Source organism: Pleurodeles waltl, chromosome 5 (assembly GCF_031143425.1).
Source record: "Pleurodeles waltl isolate 20211129_DDA chromosome 5, aPleWal1.hap1.20221129, whole genome shotgun sequence".
Lineage (NCBI taxonomy): Eukaryota > Metazoa > Chordata > Amphibia > Caudata > Salamandridae > Pleurodeles > Pleurodeles waltl.
In genome coordinates this window covers 1,347,619,456-1,347,643,684 of record NC_090444.1, presented here as the reverse complement: position 1 = coordinate 1,347,643,684, position 24,229 = coordinate 1,347,619,456, and the positions used below count along the sequence as shown (strand labels likewise).

The following is a 24,229-nucleotide window of genomic DNA, read 5'->3' as shown; positions in this document are numbered from 1 at the left end:
TGTGACTGGCATAATGAAGAGATGACAGATTTATTTCAGTTGACACTCAGCCCAGAGTGGTTGCCAAACCAAATGATCTCCTGTATTATTGAGGAAACATGAACGCTTGGTTGCAGAATATTGTAGGAAAGTAAGCTCTTTCTAGCATGGTTACCCCCACTTTTAGCCTGTTTGTGAGTGTGTGTCAGTGTGTTTTTACTGTGTTACTGGAATCCTGCTAGCCAGGACCCCAGTGCTCATAGATAAAAACATATATGTCAGTATGTTTTGCCTGTCTCACTGGGACCCTGCTAGCCAGGACCCCAGTGTTCATAGCTTGTGGCCTTATGTGTATGCCTGTGTAGTGCCTAACTGTGTCACTGAGGCTCTGCTAACCAAAGCCTCAGTGCTTATGCTCTCTCTGCTTTTAAATTTGTCACTGTAGGCCAGTGAATTCATTTATCAATTTCAATTGGCACATTGGACCCGCCCCCCCTTATAAGTCCCTAGTATATGGCACCTAGGTACCCAGGGCATTGGGGTTCCTGGAGATTTATATGGGCTGCAGCATTTCTTTTGCCACCCATAGGGAGCTCACACAAACCCTTGCACAGGCCTGCCATTGCAGCCTGTGTGAAATAACACACATGTTATTTCACAACCATTTTCACTGCACTTAAGTAACTTATAAGTCACATATATGTCTAACCTTCACTTGTTGAAGGTTAGGTGCAAAGTTACTAAGTGTGAGGGCACCCTTGTACTAGCAAAGGTGCCCCCACATAGTTCAGGGCCACTTACTCAGACTTTGTGAGTGCGGGATGCCATTACACGCATGCACTACATATAGGTCAATACCTATATGTAGCTTCACAATGGTAACTCTGAATATGGCCATGTAACATGTCTGAGATCATGGAATTGTCCCCCCATTCCAAATCTGGTATTAGGGAGCCAATTTCATGCATCCTGGGGGCTCCACCATGGACCCCCAGTACTGTCAAACCATCTCTCAGAGGCTTGCACTGCAGCTACAGCTGCTGCCACCTCACAGACAGGGTTCTGCCCTCCTGGGGTCTGGGCAGCCCAGTCCCGGAAGAAGGAACAAAGCATTTCCTCTGAGAGCAGAGTGTTACACCCTATCCCTTTGGAAATAGGTGTTACAGGCTGGGGAGGGGTAGCCTCCCCCAGCCTCTGGAAATGCTTTGAAGGGCACAGATGGTGCCATCCTTGCATATACCAGTCTACACCAGTTCAGAGACCCCTTCTCCCCTGCTCTGGTGGGAATCTGGACAGGGGTGGTGCCCAGAGCTCCTCCAGTGTGTCCCAGACTTCAGCCATCTTGCTTTGCAAGGTGTGGGGGCACTCTGGAGACCTCTGAGTGGCCAGTGCCAGCAGGTGACGTCAGAGACCCCTCCTGATAGGTCCATACCTGATAAGGTAGCCAATCCCCTGCTCACGGCTACTTAGGGTCTCTCCTGTGGGTTCTCTTCAGATTCTGCTTGCAAGTTTTCTTCAGGAATTCTCTGCAACAACTTCAGACTCTTCTGACCTCGGCTCAACCGCAGCCTGCTCCAAGAAACGCTGTAACTGCAACAAAGTTTCCACAAAAGACACTTTTCTTCAGCAACCTCAGCTCCAAGTTAGCAACTGCAACAGTTTCCATGGTGTGCACGCTCTGGGGACTCACTGTCTTCATTCTGACCAGAAGGACCGATGAAATCTCCAGTGGAGTGACAGAGTCACTCCCCTGCTCCAAGCAGGCACCTTCCAAGACGACGAATGTTAACCTGGGACTCCTCTAACAATGATGAGCGTGCTCCTAAGGACACAGAGTGTGGACATCGTCGACATAGACTGTCTTGAGGTCCTGCTGACGCAATTTGGAGGAGGTAAGACCTTGCCTTCCCTGAGAACGACAGTACCCTTGTGTACTGTGTCTTCTTCACCTCCTGAGGCCTCTGTGCACTCTTTGCAAAGTTCCTTCGTGTACAGCCTGGCCCAGGTCCACAGCACTCCACCTAGTGACGCTCAGCTCGCTGAGTTGTTCTCCGGCGGCGTGGGACCTTCTTTTGTTGTGCTGCATCAACCACATTTTGCACCTCCTTTGAACCCAGATCCTGTGGCTTCTGGGGGTGCTGGCTGGCATCCTGGGGGCTCTCTGAAGTGCTGAGAGCCCCCTCTTCCCCCTCACACAGAGTTGAGGCCCCCAGGTCCCTCGTGGGTCCATCCAGCGCTATTTTGACAAAAAACACACTTTTGTTGTAGACAAGGCTTGTTGGCGCCTTCCAACACGAAATCTCATCTGCAACGATCTTCACGCCGTAGGACATTTTTTGCATCATGCAGGAACCTGCTGGTATCTTCCTATGGTGCATTTCTGCAGTCTTTGACTAACCAGGGACTCTTCTTTTGCACCCTCTTCTAAGTTGGCAGGGGCTCCTGTCCTTCCTGGAACTTCTTTCGACTTCTGGAGTTGGTCCCTTTCCTTTGCAGGTCTTCAGGTTCAAAAATCCAGCAGTTGTTTTTGCAGACTTGGTTGGCTGCTGTAAAATCCCCAAAATGAGGTGTAGTGTGTCCTAAGGAAACCAGCAGTACTTTACTCCTGCTTTTCTGGGGTGGGGTAAATTTACTTACCTTTACTGTATTCTGACTCTCCCAGCAATTCTGTACACACTACATTTGTCTAGGGGGGAATTCGTGATTCACATTCCAATTTTTTAGTATAAGGTTTGTGATGCCCCTAGACCTATTTTCTCCCATTGCATTCTATAGGATTTCCTACTGTTTGCATTGTTCTATGACTATTTACTTGTCTAACTTTGGTGTCTAGTGTATATATTGTGTATAATACTTACCTCCAGAAGGAGTATTGTCTCTAAGATATTTTTGGAACTGTGTCACCCAAATAAATATCTTTATTTTTGGTAATATTGAGTATTGTCTTTACTTGTGTATAAGTACTGTGTAATTATAAGTGGTATTGCATGATCTTTGCATGTCTCCTAGTTCAGCCTAAGCTGCTCTGCTATCGCTACCTCTATCAGCCTAAGCTGCTAGAACACTATTACTTCACTAATAAGGGATAACTGGACCTGGTATAAGGTGTAAGTACCCAAGGTACCCACTACAAACCAGGCCAGCCTCCTACAAATATACAATGAGATGTTGTTGGCACTGAGAGGAGAATTCTCTTCCCTTGAAATCTGAGGGGCATATTTACAAGAAAGTGGCGCAACAGCTACTTTTCTTGCACCCCCCTGTACCACCTAATGTCACCATGGTAGCGCCATATTTACAATACAGCACATCATGGCGCATGTTGGCACAATAGCGTCAAAATGTTTGACGCTATTGTGGCAGATTGGTCAACAAGCGCAAAAAGCTATCGCACTAGTCCAGCAATGCCCACTGGAAATATTGGGAGCGCCACTTTAATGTCTGCCTTGGGCAGGAGTTAAAAATGACGGGAAAAATGGTACAGTGAAATCTCACTGCACCATTTTTCCGGACCTCCTAAAGGGGGAATGCCCCCTTGCATACATTATGCCTAGTGCAGGCATAAAGTGGAACAAGGGGTTACAAAGTGGCACAATGCTTGCATTGTGCCACTTTGTTAATCTGGCGTGGGGAAAAGGCCTCCTTGACGTCACATTAGCATTAAAAAAAAATATGCTACGGCAGCACAAGGAAGCGCTAGGGGCTTGTAAATATGCCCCCTGGTCCCTTATGTCTGAATTCTCTTCTACTGAAATCTTAGTCCCAAGTGCCTGGATACCCTTACTGGTGACAAGCAGCGCTCTACAAATTCACCTTACCTTACATTACATGTAGCTGGAATTCACAAACTGTGCATACTATAGGCTCAACATCTCCCACAAAAAGCAAAGCAGCAGGAGATCCTCTCCTCATTGCTAACAGAACTCACGACGTTGTTAACCCTCACCTAGCAGCTGGATAAGTGTACAGTAGATGAACCCATCCTAGGGGAGTTGTATGGCTTTCCCACGCAAATCTTTATAACGTGGTTGTTTACCAAAGGCTTTTTATCATGAATAGCATTACCATGTGAATACACAGGAAAACATGTTTACCACACGTCTTTACAATGTGTTTTTACCATGCATATCTACTTTTAATGGGCTTTAACGTGATTTTAACTATTGTTTTTTTTAAATGATAGATAAAAGATTCATTTGTAATACATTTGAGGTAAACTAATTTTTCTCAATAAGAATAGCAGCAGTTACCGCACAACGAAGGTAAATTTACACCCGAAGCACTAAACTATCACAATAAATACACTTTCGGTTAGGGAATTAAATGTGAAAAATACGATCAAGAATCACTCTGTAGGTAAAAATATTGTTTAACCTAAAAAATACTTTTAAATAAGTGTCTGCCTTTCTGTGTACAGCCGTATAACAGCCACGCTTGTGACCGACCACATGACTCTACTCACAGCATTTCTGTATATTTGTAATATTTATAATCTATATTTGAGGTCATATTAGCTTTATTTAAAAAAAAAGTAGATTTACAAAATAAACACCAATTTAATGAATTCGATAATTTCATCCATTATTTTTCAAACTCTTTTCTATGTATATTTTTAATATTTTATATTATTTTCGATTACTTTCTAAAAAAATATTATTAATTATCACATAAAAATAAAACAAATAAATTAGAACACTTATTCAGATTAATAAATGAGAATTAAAACACTAATCACCCTTATCCCCTACCACCCTGTCTTCACACTTAAAATATGTTATCACAAATTTAAAGTATTTTAAAAATAATACATTTTATTTATCATGTTAAAAATAAAAATGAAATCAATTAGTTTCAATATTACAATTAATACTTGAGCATAAAAACACTTCTCACCCATATCCTGCTTTTAAAATACATTAAAAAAGACTTTAAAAATAATAATCATTAATTCTAACATACAAGGGTTCCCAATTCCCTCTGTGTCTTCAGCATACCTTTTCTCGAATTCGTACCTTGAGTTTTCTGTTATTTTTAGCAACAAAATTCCAGCATGTTCTCCATGTGATTATTTTATTATTATTTACCCCCCACCGAGGCTTAAAATTACTGTATAAAAGTTGAAGAGCATTGCACACCTCTTTAAAAAACACCACATCAAAATAATGTAAAAATCCATTTATGCTACCAGAACCTAGCTAATCATTTGATGACTGTATATTTGATTCTGACTAGGCACAGTGCTCTGCTGCCTTCTGTCTCAGTTCCTGCTATCCAAATACCACAGACATACATGCATACATACATGTTGTGTATGGAGTCAAAGGTGCACGTCATGGCATTGGGAGGACGATGGGGCTCAACTAATCAAACCAAGGTGCCCCATATCTAGTGAGATGGTTTCGAAGCAGATGTCTGTGGTTGGGGCATATAGGGCCTGATTACGACCTTGGCTGATGGGATACTCCGTCACAAATGTGACAGATATCACTCCAGCTGTTTTACAAGTTCCATAGGTTACAATGGAACTTGCAATACGCGGACTGGATATCCGTCATGTTTGTGACAGAGTATCCCATCCGCCAAGGTCATAATCAGACCCATAGTTTTGACCTGTCCATTTCCAGGTCTAACATGGTATTGACACCTTCCCCCGTATAAGACTATGCAAGTACAGATGACAATTTCAATGTAGAGATACAAGAAAAATGTGGTCAGTCTGTCTTTAGACTACATGTGCTGAGAAACATGACTACAATCCCACTTATAGTTCAACTGACTGCAAAATAATGACGCTTGCCAACAGTAGTTGCATCTACAAGGCAAAATGTGACGTACATAAATATGCGGATCACTACACTATGTGCATGAGAGGTATACGAGGCAAAGTAACAATGGGATCCATATATCTGTGTAATGAGCATCCCTTTCTACATAGTAAATTCTGATTTTTGCAACAATGCAACAACAATCTTCTGCCTATCTAACTCAGCAATACATGTCTTTTGAGCAAAATTAAAACCTTAGATGTTCCTGGTGACTAGTCAGAGATGAGTGTCTAGTTTTTCGCCTTTCAAATACCACAAGAGAACTCTGTTCTGCTGATGTCCCATATACAAATATTCTGGATGGTACCCAGTCAAGTCCTCCAGCCAAAGAGGTGTCACATATCCAACAAAGTACAAAGGTGTAAAGATCTAATCATCTGCACCAACATCAATATCTCAAATTGTCAATGAGATGCCCATTGTTAGAAATGGAGTTTCTGGTTGGCTCCGGTATGCACCTAAGCCAGGCAGAACCCACCACTCTAGTCAGGGTATGGGAATTACACACCCAAGATAACCCCTGCTCACCCACTTGGTAGCTTGGCCAGAGCAGTCAGGATTATCCCCAAGGCAATGTGTAAAGCGTTTGCGCAACACACACACACCAATAACACAATAAATACACCACAAAAAAGACTCCACATAATGTCATATAAAAATATAAAATATATTTTACATAAATCATAGACCACAACATCAATCAGTAATTACTTTTCTAACTAAGCAATTGTCAAAAAAGAATCACAATATGTGCAATAAAAGAGTGGTTGCTATGTTGCAAAACATCATGAACGAAAACATTACTGTGCATATTATGTAGGTCCTGAAATAGTATACGTTATCCTGTCAGTGTGACACATGACATACATTAGACCATCAGGGCACGAAGTGCCAAAGCTTGGTTAGAGCAAGCAAACACATGAATCATCAAAGGTCATGATAAGTACCCCACTAGTATATAAATCATAAGAGATCGCTCTAAATGCATGAAAACAGTGGGAATAGAAGCACCTGTGCTCCTATTACATCCTATATGGTAATGTTGCTGCCAAACATAGGTTACAGAATCACTTGCACATCTATTACATTGATTACGGTAAGGAAAAACTGAACCAGTGCTGAGTAATTGGCTGCAGCTACCAGCGAGCCTGCGGTGCAACTGCCTTGGATACTGTGCGGCCTGTCTCATCCGGGGCACCCCATGGGGTTGCTCTTGACCCAGACGTGGGTCAGCCGGGGCACCCCTGGGGTTGCTCTTGACCCAGACGTGGGCTTTGAGAGGGACTCCTCACTGCCTGCTTATCCTATGGCTGTCTGTGGTTTCTCAGTAGGAAGGGGCAGGGCGGAGAATGGAATTCCTCCTGAGACTAGGCGCCTCGGGCCGCCAATAGGAGATCATAGCAGCCTTCGTCCTCCCGGGGCCACGCTGACAGAGGTTCCAGAGGTGCGGTCTCTGCCCTCGTACCAGCTGTCGGATTTCCCAGATATGGCGAGGGTGTCCCTGATCAGCACCTCGCCCTTAGGCATTGTCCTTGCGGCTCCCTCTGTTGGGGGGGACCGTACTGAGAACAGGTTTTTGTGGGACAAACGAAGCATAAATCACTCACCACATGCTTAAGGAGATAAAGAGGACAGTGATCCCCACACTGTTCTTAGAGAGTGGCCCACGGTCAGTCCAGCTCTAAAGGGCCCGTTCAGCCCACACAATGTGCTCCTGGGCAAAGTGCTCACTGGCACTGAGCGCCATGAAGAGGAAATAGGAAGCGCTTTCCATGCGCTGAGTTTAGGGGCACGTTCTAAAGCAGAGACAAACTGTAGCGATGGGGCCCTCAGGACCCTAGGCTCTTGAAAGCTAACAGGGGTGGGGGGAAGCTGTCAACCACCCCCTGGAGAACTATTGGGGGTGCACAGGGCAGGTGGACAGCCAGCAGGCCAACAAATAGAATATATTTGCAGAGAGGCAGTCCTTCCCTCAGCAGGCCAACACAATAAGCAAGTAGTTCAAATAGCAGTCCTTCCTGGCAGCACAACAGTCTCTGGCAATGTGCAGCATGTAGATCCAGCAGCGTCTGGTTGCAACACCCATGCAGTGTCTGAAATCATGGGGTCACAGCCCCTGTACTTACACTCAAAATGTCTTTGATCTAGCGGGAAATTCAAAAGAACCTTAGAAGTGGACAACACCCACTTTCAACCTCAGCCTTGCCCCCAGGTGTGAGTAAAGGGTAAATGAGCCCTTTGTGTGAGGGCAAGACACAGCCTATACAAATTTAAGTGTGCCCCACCTCCCTCTCTCTCAGCCCAGAAAGACTATCAGTATGAAGATGCCTCTCTTGTCACACCCAGCCCTTCCTGTGTTATGGCTGTCTGAAATGTAAGCACACAATCCAGCTGTCACTCTACCCTAGACTTGGATTGGAGTCAGGCTGCAAAGCATGAGTCATAAGCACAGTGAAATGCCCACTTTCAATTAGTGGCATTTCTACCACAGTAATGAAAAATCAACCTACACCAATAAGCAGGATTCATCACTTCTATTCCAAACATACCAAACATGCCCACGCTAATCCTCACAGATCAGAAATTACCACTTAAGTACCTTTAAAGGAATTCCCAATTCTAGCCTATGAGAGGAGTAGGCCTCACAGCAGTGAGTAAGCAAATAGGCTGTTTGTCACTACCAGGAAATACCACACAATGAAGGCACATGTCCTATCTTTTACCTACACAGCACCCTGCCCATGGGGCTACCTAGGGCCTACCTTAGGGGTGACCTATATGTAGTAAAAGGGGAGTTTCTGGCTTGGCAAAAAAAAAAAATGCTAAGTCATTCTGGCAGTAACTGAACACGCAGGCCCTGCAGTGGCAGGCCAGCAACAGGTTTGAAAGGCTACTTCTGTGGGTGACGCAAGCTGTGATGCAGACCCACTAGGCGCATTTAATCTACAGGCCCTAGATATTGTGGATACCACTTTACATGGGGCCTACAGGTAAATTAAATGTGCCAAACAGGTGTAAGCCAATCAGACCAAGTTGAAAGGAGAGAGTACATGCACTTTAGCACTCATCAGCAGAGGTAAAGTGCCCAGAGTCCTAAAGCTAACATAAAGGGGGACAGAAAAACATGAGGAGAAAGGCAAAAAGATTGGGGATAACCCTGCAAAAAGGGCCAGGTGCAACACCCATCTATATCCCCCACTAAAATATTGAGCAGTAGGAAACATCAATAAACATGTTCATATGGAAAAATAAGCATAAGAGTGTGTTGAATGCAAGGTTTGACCAGTGCCAGCTATCAGGTCTGCCATCAATACGTGACAGACACATTGCCTAAATACAATGAGTCACTTCCTCCCACCAGCTCTTGGAGTGGCACCCATCTATGGAGCAAAATAAATATAAGAGGGAAATAATTATAATGAATTCAACCAGGTTAAACAATTTGCTCCCAATATTGTCCTGTAAAGAGGCTGTGAATATTGTATCATGTAATAACTTATAAGAGATGGTGGGGTATAAAGTGATGTCCAGGCCTGACCTTGGTGCAAGGGAGATGTGTGCCACGTTGGTGATGAATATTAGGACGAACAGTGTTTTTCACGAAAGATCACTTAACAGAGTTTTAATCAAAGAGTCCATTTTGCCAACATCTGTGAACTCAGGGATTCCCTGGATAAGCAGCTTGCTGTAGTATGACCAGGCCCCCAAGCCTTCATTCTTTTCCTTTATAACCTCTAAACATGTCTCCATCTTGAGCAGCCTTTCATTTCATCTTTCAGATTATGAAGGCAGCCATACCAGCAGGTATGGCTTGTTTATCTGAGTGTTCCTTCATGTGGTCTAAACAGATTGTAAAAACATCAGTTTTCCAGTGAATGGTTTGCAGTCTCTGTACCATGCCAAGGAAAATGGGTTTGACATCCAAATCGTCCATATCTGCTGCAATCTTCTCCCCCATGCCACTCTAAAGAGTAGGTTACTGGTCAGCTGTTCTGGTCAAAAGCATTTTTCATCAAAATAAATGTGGTATGTTTTCATTACTTTTACATATTCTTTGTAGCACCTGGTGCATGTGTGGGCTGGGCAGAGGTAGAGCAGGGAGACTGCATCTTCCTTACAGTGACAGACAGAAGGGTGGGTGCAGCAGGGAGCATCCACTCATAGAGTAATTGTAGACTGAGGAGAAGTTCCTGGTTTAGAGTAGGGTTCAGAAAAGTGAGGCAGTTGCAATGGTGTGAAGGCAGTGCCCTCTCAGATCTATTGTTGAACACACCATACTTCCAGAAAACTCACAAAGAGCCTATTTACAGAAAATTGAAAAGCCAGCCTAAGTAGCACTCAAATGTAGGGCACTGGAGACAGACCCTGAATTTTAGGCTTAGTCATGATGAGGGTTGGGTCATACCCGTGGTGTGTGCTCCTCCGCTAAGCTGCATTAGTGACCCAAGTCTCAGCACCAGCAAGAAGAAAAAGAGTCTAGGGCAGTCACGGTCAGGAGTCAACTCTGACACAGTTGAGTATCCTCTACTTGGGAACAGAAGGCAGCCAGTGGCCCCATCAGTGACACTGAATACATTAGGGGTGTGGATGTGGTACCTCTTGCCACAGCCACCCCCAAGTGCCTAAAGATATAGATGCCACAGTCTAGCAATAGCAACTACTCCAGCTTCTCCTTTACTACTGGGTGTTCACCGTGCGTCCTACGTCCTTCAATTGAAAGCATCAGGTTGTGTCTTTCCACAACTCATCGGGTAAGCAAGGAAAGCACCACAGGTGTCAGCCCACAACTATGACCGCAGACAACGCTGAGCCTTGATTATTCACAAAGTGCTCCTTGATGGCTGTATGAAGTGACTCTCTGTAGCAGGCGTCCTCCAGCACCGCTGGTTGGAGCCGCCACGAGGGAATTGTCGGACTGTTGGACTGTCATCTTTTGGGTGAAACCCCAAAAGGATGGGACTCTGGTCGGAGAAGGTGCGTCCCAAATATTCAGTAAAGGTCCCATATTGGCTGAATCTCTCCAAGCACAGGAACCTGTCTAGCCTAGTGTGGAGGGTATAGATGTGTGATAAGTATGAATAGTCTCACTCTATAATGTGTTAAGTGAGCCATAGGTCTGTCAATTCCAAAAGGTGTCACTGAATACTGGTGCTATTCTTTGAGCTGCTGCTCCAGGTAATGGAGGTGTGAAGCGGTCCAGGAGGACATTGGTGATACAGTTAAGTCCCCTCCCGTGAGTAAGTCCCCGTCCACTAATTGCCCCAGATGAGCTGACAGTGACTGGAGGAATACCAACGGATCTTGGTTAGGTGAATAAATGCCCACCAAAGTCACCTATTTCCCTAGTAGCTTGGCCTTCACCAGGACATACCACCCCTCCTTATCAATCAGTGCTTGTGTATGTTCAAATGGGGTCCTAGCCTGACCCATACCAGTGCCCCCCTTGCATAAGCAGAGTAAGAAGTGGCATATAGTTGGCCATGCAACGGCTTAGGTGCTCTACCTCTATCCTGGTGAGATGGGATTCCTGCACAATTGGAATATAAACCCCTCTACGTCAAAGATATTTGTGGATATTGTGGTGCTTAGCTGGGTGTGCTTAGCTGCGAATCTCATACCCCGGACATCAAAAGCTATATAGATGAGTCCAGGAGCCCTATTAGCCACTGTGCCTTGCCATTAACTGATCTTGGTTAGGTGAATAAATGTCCACCAAAGTCACCTATTTCCCTAGTAGCTTGCCCTTCACCAGGACATACCACCCCTCCTTATCAATCAGTGCTTGTGTATGTTCACATGGGGTCCTAGCCTGACCCATACCAGTGCCCGCCCTTGCATAAGCACAGTAAGAAGTGGCATATAGTTGGCCATGCCACAGCTTAGGTGCTCTACCTCTATCCTGGTGAGATGGGATTCCTGCACAATTGGAATATAAACCCCTCTACGTCAAAGATATTTGTGGATATTGTGGTGCTTAGCTGGGTGTGCTTAGCTGCGAATCTCATACCCAGACATCAAAAGTTATATAGATGAGTCCAGGAGCCCTATTAGCCACTGTGCATTGCCATTAACTGTATCCAGACATTCCCAAGCCACCCCTGCATACACCGGCAAACACCCAGGGAATGTTGTTCTCCTCAAGACAAACAAAGTGTTCCAACAGCAAACTCCCCATCCACAGGGCACAGCAGCAATGGCTGTCAGCCCAAACTGTAACCAACAATCAGAGTCATTAGCAAAGTTCTGCCTGACTCCTGGAAGGGATCAAGTGGTAGGGTGCAGACGACTGTAGTCTAATGTTTAGGCTTCCACTCTGGCCTATAGGTGGCATATTTACCAGGGGTAAGTGAAGACTGTCATTTAAACTGCAGATGGTCTATGGCGTAGCTGTTCAAGAGGCGTAGAGTTAAGCAGTTACCTCACCTCTCTCTCACGGGCTGATAGAGAAGTCCACCACCAAGTCACATGCTGTGGGTGATGCCCATGGATCTCTCCGGTATTGCCCCAGCTTTCCAATTACATCAGGGCAGGGGACTAGGGTTAGTACTACAAGGTTTGTTTGGTGCATCTATGTCAAACCAGTTCATCAACAAATTGTGGGGTCACCATCGGGAAACCTCCCATACTCAGTCTGCTGAGTGCTTCTCTGATGTGAAGGCGATCTCCGACTGTGGTTTCTGCCACTGCCTGAAGTGCCGCTACTCTATCCTGTTCAGCCTGGGTCTTAGTCGGTTTCTTGAGTGCCCCTCTGCTCCTGGCCCCATGGAATCTTTTCTTAGGTCTACGTTTGCTTTCTCTCGCTTCTCGCTGAGGGCCTGCTGATGTTGACCCAGCCCTATAAAGCTCTAGGCAGTCCCATGCCTCCTGAGGTTCCTCATAGTAGTGGGTTTTCCTATCCAATATAATTTTAAGATTGGATGGAAACATTAGAGAGCATTGGAGGCCTTCATCACTCAATGCTTTTTCACTTCTAAGAAATAAGGCTCTCCTAGTTTGAACTGAAGGTGTATAATCCGAGAACAGAGAGACCTTCCTGTTGCCAATGTAGTGTAGGCCTTCAACATGAGCCCTCTGTAGAAGAGCATCTCACTCCCTAAAGTAGAGTAGCCCGGCCACCAGTGGCTGAGGTGGTGGGCCAGGAGTCGGCGGCAGGGAGGGCACCCTAGGACAAAAAAGGGCATCCGGTGATTTGGAGCAACTTCAGTCCGCACCCAGTTCTCAAGATGGACACCATATCACCTACCCTACGCCCTCTGGGAAGCCCACTATGCAAACATTTCTCCACCTGTTGCAGCCCTCTGCATCTTCAGCACGATATTCCAATGCACGCACTTTGTTGGATAATGCTGTGACCTGTCAGGTGAGGTCCAGGTGGGCCGGGCGTAGTTCTTCAATTGCCACCCCAACCTCCTGCACTCTATCTGCCAGCATATGGTGTTCTGCTCTCAGCAGCCCCAGTCCCATAGACAACATTTATATCTTGCTGGACTTGGTGTCCGCAATAGGCAACTGAAGTTGCATGAAGGGTGCCAAAATGTCCCATTCCCGCAGCCTCTCCAGATGTAGCTGTTGTAGGTTCAGGCACATCAGTTTGGATGCTGGATTGTTTGACTCTTGGCTTCCCCATGTTCATCAGGCATTTCGTTAGCGCAGGTGACTTCTACCAGGGGGTGATCAAGAGCGGGCTGGCTGAGTAGATGAGTCAAACAGCAGTCAGTGTCACCACCTCATCCTCAGTAGTGGATGTCCTATCACCCTTGTGCACACAGAACAGTCAAGTTAATTGGCTGTGTACTCTTGGTCAGCACCCTCGATGTTTTTAGGTCCTTGTCTGCAGGGGGCATGGGTGTCACCCTGGCAAATCTCACTGAGGATAGCTTCCCCCTCCACCCGCTCCCCACTTTGGTGGGTGTACTCACAGGGTCCAGTTTAGCTCGTGGTGTGGGAAGCAGTGCAGGTTCCCCCCTGTTCCGTCCTTGGTACTGGTATCTGATGGGGTGGGGCCCTCAGTGGAACATTGGCACCGAGTGGAGGCCACGACCGGACTCATAAATCGCCCCAGGAGATGGCAGCTCCCCTGTTGCTGCACCACAGCTGGTCTGAGGAATCATTGAGTGCGAGAGGGGAGGTGGAAATAGGGGCTATTTTTGGGGCTCGTAGGAGTTCTCATCTGGTTCCTTCAGTCCCTCAATAGTTCCCTGCTCACATGCAGCATTAGTGTTTAGGGAGGGCACTCACAAGGCTCACTCCTGGTGAGGGCTCCTTGGTGTCAAGCTCAGGTGTGTAGGTAAATTATCCAGGGCTCGGCAGTCCAGTGCAGCGTCTACTGGGGGCTGCAGGGTCATGTAATTACACTATACCCATCCCCCAGAGCTCCCCCCGGGCAGTGCTGATCATTGTGGGTGAAGCAGGGTGGGACCAGGGCTCGACAGGGCACAAGATGGAGTCAGGGGCCACGGGTCTCACCCCTCAAAGGAGATGCTGGGACCACTAAGGCACAGGCTGGCGGGCGGCAGCTGTGCACTGTGCGGCATCCCACGGGCATGATCAGGCACTTCACCCCGGCTGCTGCCATTCTCCGCACCGCTATCCCCGCGGGCAGGCTGCTCAGGCCAGTCAAAATTGGCAGGTCAGTTCTCTGGGCTCCGGTGACTATTTAGGCGGGGGGTCTCCTCCAGCACATCTATAATAAGTGTGGAGCCCTAACAAGTAGTTCCATCCACTGCCCCTTTCCCACGGCCGCTGCAACATATAAGCCCGCCTTCAGCTGTGAAGCAGGCCCAGAGTCCGTGGCTTTGCACAATTGGCTCTCGCTGCCCCAAAATTGTCCCCAAACACAGTCATGAGCAGTACTAGGTGGGGTGTTCTGCTTTAAAAGTTAGATGGGCACCTGATGTGTTGATTACAGAGGATAAATGTAAGGGCCGGAGCGGAGTGATGTACTCACACATCCACCATCTTTGGCTCAGCAGCCATGCCCCTTATGTCCCTTCCTCTTTTTTGGCTTGTAACTACTTTACATTTATCATTCTAGCACACAACATCTATTTTAGGTATATACTTTAGCAGTTTTGAAGTTCATTACTTTTAGAAGTTTTTTTTAATTATTTGGTTGCCAGTATTTTGATTCTTATAATTCCTCTATCAATATTATCAAGAGATTGTCTGTAATGTCTCTATTATTTTTTTTAGACTCTTCTAATTCCTCAATTTCTAATTCTTTTCGACTTCTCCTCTGTACATTACCAATGGAAAGGGTCATCCAATCTGTTGAACACATAGATATGGCACATTCCTGCCTCTCTGCTGGCTTGCGTGAACAAATGATCAATATGGCCCTTGATTTCTATATATTTGTGATCTAATGTATGCTTTTACTTTTAATACTTAACAAATATTACTGTAAAGGGAGTGAAAGAAAGGTCGTGTTCCCAGACATTGAGGAGCTGCAAAGAGGTACACCGGCAAAGAGTTCACCGGCACTTATCAGTGCACAAGAAGGATAGCTTGGAAGACCTCGAACTCCCAAGGGCCTAAATGAAATAATCATTTCAGTCACATATGCAAGACACTCACACTTTGCACTATATCACTGCCACACTCCTCTGAAGAGCACTGGCCAGGGCGTAGCACATGACATGTGTTCGGTTTACACTATTTCAGATGGGAATTGATTGTACTTTACTAATCCAAAAGTAGTGACATTTTGCCTGGAATTATAAGGATGTATTTGTGGGGCATTTTGTTAACTTAACCCAGAATGGTTTTGTAGAAATATTTTAAAAATCGCCAAAATATAGACAGTCTAGCTAATATATTGGATCAATGGATTTACCATCAAACCTATTCCACATAAAATGGTCACTGACGGTCTTTCTGTTTTGGCGTAATCCACAGGACAGAGTGCTAGTTTTCATGTGTCTACTTCAGACAACCTTAAGTATGAGTGCATGATGCAAATACAGCAAACCAAATGTTTGCTCTATATTTAAAACAATGTTTAGAACTGACTTGTGACGGCTTGTGCCACAGCGGTTTAATTTACGGATTTGATTGCGCTGCTGAATGACACTACAAAGTAATTTAAGGAAATAGCAGAGACGCTGTAAACGCAGCGTGGAGAAAGTTTATTCTTCGCTCTGATGGGTCAAAGTGAATAGGATCTCTGTTACACTGCTTCACATTGAAAGATCTTGACGATGAGTCTTGCCTTTACAATAATTTCTTTCTGGCGGGTCATATTATTGCGGCCTGAACAGCCAAGGCGTTTGATTCTCTGTCTTAGCAAAGCTATTGACATCTTAACTCACAGTAAAGTGGATAATGAGGTTCCGAGGATGTAAGAGTTCATTGTCAGAATAGAAGTCACATGTCTGAGCACCAGATAACTGTGAACACGTGTGCTTATGTTTTTTCAGGGCTTCAACCCCTGGAAGGCATGGCTTCTGTTTTTTTTTTTTTTTTCATTTTAGAACAAGGGCCTCAGTGACAGAATGTTAGTTTTCAAAGAACGGGCACACGCATGGAAAAAACACAGCAGCCAAGAAAAGCGATAACATGCGTGAAGAGAGCTGATTACAGGAAAGAAGGGGTGAGGTGGTCACGACTTTCAATCCCTGTAAAGCCAAAGAATGAAATGAAGAGATTTCGGCAGAGTTGGAAATCTCTGTTTTTCTGACTCCATCCTAAATCAAATATTAAGCCTATAGCTCTTGCATAGGCACATCCCATTGGCTTTGCCATTGTTTTTTCATCTTTGCTTTCGCCTTTTGTCACCATTTTAACATCTTTCTCTTCCCCCTGTTAGACCTAGCATCTTGGCATGGTTTCCTCTGACTTTGTGCCTTCTGACCTCCTGTTTTTCTGACTTGATTTTTGCGGGATTGAGGATTCTGTGCACTTTACCACGACTAACCAGTGCTATCATGCAGGTGCTCTGCACTCCAAAACATGGTGATATTGGTTTAATCACAATTGGCATATTTAATTTACTTGTAGGTCCCTAGTTGAGTGCACAATATATGTCCAGGGCCTGTGAATTAAATGCTACTAGGGGACCTGCAGAACTGACTGTGCCACCCACTAGAGAAGCCCTTTAACCATGTCTGAGGGCAGCCTCTGTGATAGCCTGTGTGTGCAGTTTAAACTGCCATTTCGACCTCGCAAGTGGACCCACTTGCCAGGCACAAACCTTCCTTTTTATTACATATAAGGCACCCCTAAGGTAGACCCTAGTTAGCCCCAAGGTGCAGTGTAATTAAAAAGTTGGATATGCAGCTTTAAGTTTAACATGTCCTGGTAGTGAAAAGCTGTTAAATTAGTTTCTCACTGCTGCAAGGCCTTTCTCTCCCATAGGCAGACATCAGGCTTACCACGAAACAGCCTTTAAGTGCAACGTCCACCTCGGAAAAGATAGTAATTTGGAGTTTGGTGTCTCTGGACTCACAATTAAAACCACAGCTTATGGTGAAGTCGGATGTTAAATTGCAAGTCTGAAATTGTCACTTTTAGAATGTTGGTATTTTCTTGCTTTACCCATTCTGTTCCATTAGCTATCTCTAAATACACATCTGGGGCTTGTGACAGCTGGGCTTTCTGCAATCTGTCTAGACAGTCACACACAAAGGGAGCTAAGATGTGACATTTACATCCTGGTGCGCCATCACCAGGCTGATGGGCCTATCTGGGCTAGATGGGAGGGAGGAACTGACACTGACACCTGAATAGGGCTGTGCCTGTGCCCACACAAAGAGCTGCATAACCCCCTATAGAGTGCCGCGAACCACATAAGTAAGGGCAGGGACCTTCTGCAATTCCAAGGTCTCTCTTTGAAGTCTCCACCACTTCAAAGGCTCAACTGGTATAAGTACTCGACCCCAAACCCCACCAGATCAGTACACTTCTGGATCTAAGGACATTATGACATTAAGGAGAACTGATGTGCTGCCAGGAGGGACTGCTACTCTGCTAAACTGCTTTTCTTTATTGGACTATTGCCTGCTGCCTCTTCCCTGGGAGTGAGAAGGACTGGACGTAGGGCTCTACAGCTTCACAAGAACAAAATGACTCCAACAGCTTGTTGGCTTGCCTCCTGTTCTGAAGTTTCAGGGCCATCAAAGACTTTGCCCAACACTGATGTAGCTGCAGGAAACTATCAATGGTGAGGTCTTTCCTGCCAAGAGGTGCCAATCCAATTCAGCCCTGGGCCTTGAAAGGGGACTGCGCAGCTGTTTTTCTGCAAAAACAATGCATCATCCAGCCCTGAGCCTTGCCAGGGGACTCTGCAGCTGTTTTTCAGCAAAAAAACGAGACATCAACACCATTGCGCAGATCAGATTTGCCTCATCCTTCCTTGATAACGATGCATCGCCGCTGCCACTTAGACCAAGGACTTCACATCACCTCTGCTGCACTGCTCAATGACGACACAACACCTCCATCACAGAGGGCTTGACGCTGCACTTTGAGGACACCGTTTCGATGACTGCACAGTATGACGATGAGGCATCCCCCAAACTGCGCAGATCAGAAACAACGCATTGTCTCCACATCCCATCCTCAATATCGATGCAGCCCTCTATCCAAGGTACTTTTCAAAAGGGTCTGCATGGCTCCTGTAACCAGCCTGCCCACCATTGCAGTAGGCCTGAACTTTAGATTTACTCTGGCCTAACGTGACCTCAAGTACCCTTTCAGCGCTTTTGACTTTTAACCACTATATCATTTCCTCTGTTTGTGTTTTTCTCTCTCTGACTCTGGGTAAAACTCTGAGGATTGCTGGCCAACAGTGCGACATTTGGTGTGAACAAACAGAACAAAACACTGTTTACACATCTAAACATTCCTATCTAAAGAAACATTTTCTTTAATGTCACAATTAATAAAGTATCATAAATTACTGATGCATCACATGCACCACTTTTCTTTCACCCTCCAAACGGCACCACTGTGTGCCAAATTAGCAAACTAGTGGCAAAAATTGTTGACGCTAGTTTGGCGTTTTGCAGGGTTAGAGCCAGAAATATTGACCCTAATCTTGCAAAGTGAAAGGAGGCCCATTGAAAACGATATAGACCTTATGTTAACACCTGCCTTAAGCAGGCAATAAAAATGACGCTACCAAGGGTGCAGTGGAACCTCATAGACTTCACTGTGCCATTTTTCTGGGCCTCCTAATGCTGGAAGGTCCCCCTTGCATACATTATGCCTGCCACAGGCATAATGTGACACAAGGGTTTACAAAGTGGCACAATGCATGCAATGTGCCACTTTGTAAATATGGCACAGTGTTTTTGCCAACCTAACGCCACATTAGTGTAACAAATAAATTACTCTAATGTGGCTCAAGGTGGCACTAGGGCCTTCGTAAATCTGGCCCTCCATGTTTAAAAAATACCCCACAAAGATTCACAAAGATCTTAAACCTTAAAAAGTTCACCCTAGATTGAGTACCCTTCTGAATCACTGCAGCTTGATGCCAGGTGAACAATAAGCTGCTATTGGATAATTTTCAATGGCAGTGTAAACAGAGGGTCTGTTGTCTAAAGCTAGTTAATTTTCCTCTATCTAAAAGAAACAGTGTAAAGCAGGTAGGAATTTTGCCCATCCTTGATAGATTCCTGTGTGTGTCTCACTCGAAATAACAGTCTTATTTTTGTATTTCCAAGTGATGCTATTTCAGGGTTTTGCACTTTGTGGTGTCAGTGGCAGGATACACTAGGGAAACAGAGCATTCTATAATCAAAAGATAACATAACACAGTATCACATAGCATAGAGCAGCATACTATAACTTAACACTGACATATTTCTATCAGTCGCAGCTCGTGGGGATTCCTGGGAGTGGGGTGGGGTGGCGCATGCACGGGTGAGGGGACAGGGGGCGTAATAATTAACATTTCTAAAAATAAAGGAAAAAAAACAACTTACATCCGCTCCTGCGCCACGCCACTCCTCTGCTGCACGCAGGCACAGGCTCCCAGCTCAAAGCAGCGTCAGGATCGGATGGGAGCGAACAGCCAGGGCGCTCCCAGGCAAACTGGGAGCCTGCGCAGGCTCTCTTCAGCCCAGCAACTGTGTTGCTAGGCTGGAGAGAGCCCTGTGAGCATGTGTGTTTGGCCGGCCCAAGACTGCTGGCCAAACACACATTCACTCTGAGGGGAGTGCACAGTGCACTCCCCTCTGCTCAGCACCCCCAATGCCCCGCCCCTTTCACAAGGAAGGGGTAATAAACAGAGTTTATTATCCTTTCCCTGTGAAAGGATTTGCAGCGGTTGCTGCTGGTGGGGGGCGGGGTGGTTGGTTTGAGGCGACGCTCCTCGGCCCTTATGGAGGAGCTGCCCCTGATTTGTGTGTGTCATGCACAGAAGTTTCAACATGTATGTCTACTGCTGCTATTATAAATTCCACTATTTGAGGAAAATAAAAATGATAAGGGATTTGTTGTAGTGTCCAGTTCTAATGAAATGTTCATCTCATACACACTTGATTGCTTGGCACATGCATGCTATGGGACAAACTCACACATATGTCAGCTTCGGTTATTGCATTGCCACACCTGAAATTTGCAGTTCTTTCTAGACCTGGTCAATTTATTGACCATAAGAAAGATTTGTGTCTATTGTATGCCTTGGCTGACAGCTGTTGCTGTAATGCAATTAGCACAAGCCCTGAATCAGGTGTGCTTGGACATAGAATGAGAGGTGAAATCAGCTCAGCTAATGTGGACAGTGTCATCATGGCTTTAGGTTAGGCCTTCGAGACATTAAAGCATTTGCAATGCAAGAAGTCTCACATTTATTTGAGTTGGAGCTATTGGCATTGTAAAAGCATATATGGACATGCTTTTGTCACATTAATTGGGCAACCCTGCCCCATATTTTGGTCCTTTCAGCCACATAATTCCAACGGCCCTGCAAATGATTAAAGGGCTAGTAGGCCTGCTGGAATAATTTTTCAAGCAAGGCCCTTAAAAGACAAACTACTCCCTGGTGCAAAAGATATTTATTTTCTTGGCAGTTTTTACAGGCAACATTGCCTGTGGGACAATGAATAAATAATTGCACTCCAAGAATGCGTGCTTACTGAATCACTGTCCATTTACTGCATTTTGGGAAGTCGAACAAAACTACCATGATTTTTCAATTGCTTACGGAGAGCCATCTTACATGATATTAATGATCCTCAGTCAGTCTTGAACTGAAATATTAGTTATAAAATATTGACCATGCTACAGCTTAATCAACTGTAAGCTCTCCTCAAGGTTAGTTTTGTAAATACACAAACACAATCAACAAACGTGTGTAGTTCATCTAGTCAGGTTTCTGCTTTGTATTTGGAGCTTGTATCACATTATAAAAATAAAACTACAAGTCCCAGAATGCAAGCAGAAACATAAACTAAATGTACGAATCACAAATTGAACTAGGGAGCCCAACAATTCAAAGAATACTACTCCAAGTGCTGGTTTCCAGCTTGTATCACATTATAAAATAAAACTACGAGCCCCAGAATGCAAAGCAGAAATATAAACTAAATGAGAAAATCACACATCGAACAAGGGAGCTGGACAACTACGAATACCACTGCAAGGGCTGGTTTCCAGCTCATATTACGTTATAAAAATAAAGGTACAAGTCCCAGAATGCAAAGCGTAAACAAAGTCAATGAGCAAACCACGTTTTGAACTAGGGAGCTGGACAAATCCACAAATACTACTCCAAGAGCAGGCTTCCACCTTTACAATATTACAGTTGGAATGCCCTCGTGAATAGTAGTATATCACAGTAAAAACATGGAAAAGACTGGATTTCAGCACCTTACCTGACTGTTGTCATCATGGACTGCAGCTACAGCTCATGAGCTGGGGCTGACTGCCTGCACAGGGTCTGGAAGAGGACTCAGTGCACAAGTTTCAAAGGTATTTATTACGGAGTTCAGTAAAGTTGTAATATTGTGCACAAACAAATACCTCATTATTCCAGGAGGTCCAAAAAAAACAAACATCTTCAATGCAGAAAATAGCTTTAAAGCACTATGCAATACCACGGCTGCTTCATATAAATGTTAAAGAACTAAATACTGAGGCAAAGTAATGTTAAAGCTATATTGGGCCTATATATTTCATATCCAGCCACTCCCGCCCCCTTCAGCTCAGTGTTACAGCTGTTTTTTTTCCCTTTTGTGACGTTTTCGTTTAGAGTGCATCTAATGCAAAAATGTCAAAACACCTCTGACGATTAACGTTCTTTCTGGAGAGAGAACATACTTTTGTCTAGTGAAAGGTTGGACTCATAAAAAGGTAGCGCAGAGGGTTAATGTAACTGCTGCGAAGAATGTGTAGTAGGCAGATCACAGAGTGCATATAATATAAACATTTTAAAATAGCTCTTTTGATTAATGTTGTTTCTGGAGAGAAAATATAGTTTTAACATAGTTTTATCTAGTGGAAGCTTGGACTCATTATAAGGTAGTGCAGAGGGTTAACATGCCTTCTGCAAAAAACATTACAGAGTGCATATAATGTAAAAATATAAAAATACCCCTGGTGGTAAATGGTCTTTCTGGAGAGAGAACCTACTTTTGTCTAGTGGAAGCTTAGACTCATATTAAGGTCGGGCAGAGGGTTAATATGCCTGCTCGTGTGCTGCTACGCTTGACCTAAAAATGTGACTCTGAAACTGATGTGGCATCGGAGCAAGAGGGGAACTTCAGTGGCCTGATCCAGTGTTTATTGTATATGTCAGTCTTCTAGGAATTGCTTACATTGCCGGTAAAGGCAGCTCTGCCCGAGGAGAATCTAATTCTGTTCTCATTACCACTGCACCATATCAGTATTAAATAAATTGCAGTAGAAGTTACCAATTTATTCAACAAGGGCACATTTGTCGAAAAGCCTTCAATGTTTTAATCTTTTCGCCAACATCCCCCCTCAACTCCTAATTGCTACATTCCACTTTGTGTTCAACTTCTTGTAATGTTTTTGTTTTAGAGTAACAGTGCCTTGAATATGTTTTGTTTTTGTGCCTGTCCTGCTTGGTTAGGTCTGAGTCTTGACAGGTAGTTTCTCCAAAAGGAATTGACCCCCTGTTTCTTATTAGTGAAACCTGCCCTAAACTTGTTCCTACTGGGCTGTTCGCATGAAGACTCGGCCCATCTGTCCCTGGCTGCATGGTGGGGGTGCTAAAGACCCGTAGTGGATAGCAAACGTCATTTAGGGGTCAATGGTGCCTGCAGCTGCAGTCCCTATGTCTTCATTCACTAGGGTGACCAGGTTCTCAAAGCAAAAAACCGGGACAGGTCATGGACATAGAAGTAGGACTACAGTTCGTCGCAACCATCGACATGAAAGTAGGACTACTTGACAGCTGTCATAGACAGCACGTCTGTGTGGCTGACACAGGATCCAATTCCTTGTTGTAGCAGCTCCTATGGGTCCCGGCTTGCTGATGGTGTTAGGGCTGGGGAAGGATCACGCAGGATGGTTCCACTCCATCCAGGCCCCCTTAGACTTTAGCAGATGCTGGACATTGAGCGCCATGAAAGGGCAGAGCACAGTCATGCAGGTGGCTGAATCGATCTTCCTGCAGTCAGTGACCTCTGACTCCTATGAGCAGAGCATGGTCGTGCTGGCCACTGGTGAGGAGCTCTTTCCAGACGGCTGGCACATCTACGTTGCTCCTGCATTGTAGAAGGAGAAGGGAAATCGGGAGAGAAAATGTCTCTTTTTAAAGGGTTTCCCTTCCTGCTACAATGCTCACACAAGTGACGTCATGCCGCAACTTTTGCAGCGGTGAAAAGTGAGCATGCGCACACAAAATGGATCGCAAAACCAGGACATTTATGAAAATATCCCGTACGCTCCTCAGAAACCGGGACATTTCTGTACTTTTCAGATGAGCGTCGGGACACTTCTCAAAAAAACGGGACCATGCGGGGAAATCCGGGACGTCTGGTCTCCCTATCCTTCGCATACCCAATGCGCATTAGAGGCTCAGCCTTTAGATGAGTTGGCATGAGGAGCTTGATGTAAGCCCTGGGAGAGGAGTGCCCAGCTCTCAGGCAGAGCATGTGCACCACCAGAGCTTTACAAAACAATATGTAAGCATTTACATTTTAATGCAAGTTAGGTGTTTATTGTTATGTTAATTCTGCCCTGATCTAGTGGCAGTGAGGTCTCCTTGGGCAGCCCTCGGTCGGCACCTTCAGAGCAGTTATATTTCTAAGTGAAGGTGATGACAGACATCTTCTGTGCCTATCGATAAAAAACAATTACTAAATTATAAGCCAGGAGAAAAGATACCCTTATTAACCACGGACTTGAGCTGTTGCCTTATTAGGAGTGCTGTAAATCACAAGGGCAGCGGCTGTGTCCGCAGGCGGTGTTAGTTCTGCCCTATTAGAGGGTAAATTGGTGTGGAAGCAGCC

The 24,229-nt window shown here is 45.1% G+C and overlaps 1 protein-coding gene across 1 annotated transcript in view; it reads right to left on the bottom strand.

Annotated features, from left to right (window-relative positions):
* ME1 (malic enzyme 1) overlaps window positions 1–24,229 on the bottom strand; it is a 1,525,515-nt gene that overhangs the window by 197,715 nt on the left and 1,303,571 nt on the right. The window lies entirely within an intron of this gene.